The sequence below is a fragment of the Aplysia californica genome, unplaced genomic scaffold, assembly GCF_000002075.1.
Source record: "Aplysia californica isolate F4 #8 unplaced genomic scaffold, AplCal3.0 scaffold00151, whole genome shotgun sequence".
Classification (NCBI taxonomy): domain Eukaryota; kingdom Metazoa; phylum Mollusca; class Gastropoda; order Aplysiida; family Aplysiidae; genus Aplysia; species Aplysia californica.
The window spans coordinates 1,345,199-1,346,200 of record NW_004797421.1 but is presented as its reverse complement, the minus strand read 5'-3'; the positions used below and the strand labels follow the sequence as shown (position 1 = coordinate 1,346,200).

Genomic DNA, 1,002 nt, shown 5'->3' with positions numbered 1-1,002 from the left:
ACACACGCGCGCGCGCACACACGAAGATACACGCTCACACTGTGACGGATAGGCGAGTGTCGTCTATGAGGTAGAAAACAAAGCACAGAAAAATGTATGTTTTAGCTCACCTTGTTGGGATCGAACTCTGAACCCCTCTCAATGGGCCCATCCCATAGTGTGACCAGGTATTACGTCCACTGACCAGCCCATTGTGTATCGTGTTGACCAGCGTCCAGTGACCGGGTCAGTTCCAAAACCAGCCAACTCTCATGCTTGTGTGTCACTGTGTTGTCCACGACCTCTTGTTTTTTCTACGATCGATATTTTGTTCTCCTCGGGACGTCTTTGTTTTGTCCACGACATTTTGTTCTCTACGAAACGACATTTTGTTCTCTACGGCACGTCCTTGTTTTGTCCTCGACATTTTGTTCTTTTCGACACAACAGTTTGTTTTCTACGACATGTCCTTGTGTAGTCCCAACCACATTTTGTTCTCTACGACACGTCTTTATGTTGTTCACGACATTTTATTCTCTACGACACGTCATTGTGTTGTTCACGACATTTTGTCCTCCTCGACACGTCCTTGTTTTGTCCACGACATTTTGTTCTCTATGACACGTCATTTTTTTGTCCACGACAGTTTGTTCTCTACGATACGTCTTCATGTTTTCTGCGACATTTGGTTCTCTAAGACATGTTCTTCCCACTTTGTGTTTAACACTGTGTATTGTTGGCTGCTTGGTTTGGTGGATAGTAATTAACAGCAAGTTTTGTTTGTGGGTTTTTTAAAGTTTTTTTTTTTTTAATTAAAGTTTACTTTGCTTTTTGTCTGTGTTTTGTATCGTTGGAAAAATGTTGTGTAGCCTATTTTCCTTTTTTGCGTTTTTTTCCCCTGTGTTTTGTATCGTTGTAAATGATTGTTCGAGTTGTTTTGTTTATTTGTATCGTTGTTTTTGTTGGGTGGTTGTTTTTTTTAAAATAGTGAATAGTGTACGTGTGTGTGTGTGTGTGTGTGTG

General features: G+C 41.0%; 1 protein-coding gene across 1 annotated transcript in view; it reads left to right on the top strand.

The window, feature by feature from the left end:
* The window catches only part of LOC101857184 (transcription factor 7-like 2), a gene marked incomplete at both ends in the record, with an annotated part of 19,241 nt that overhangs the window by 1,369 nt on the left and 16,870 nt on the right, over positions 1-1,002 (top strand).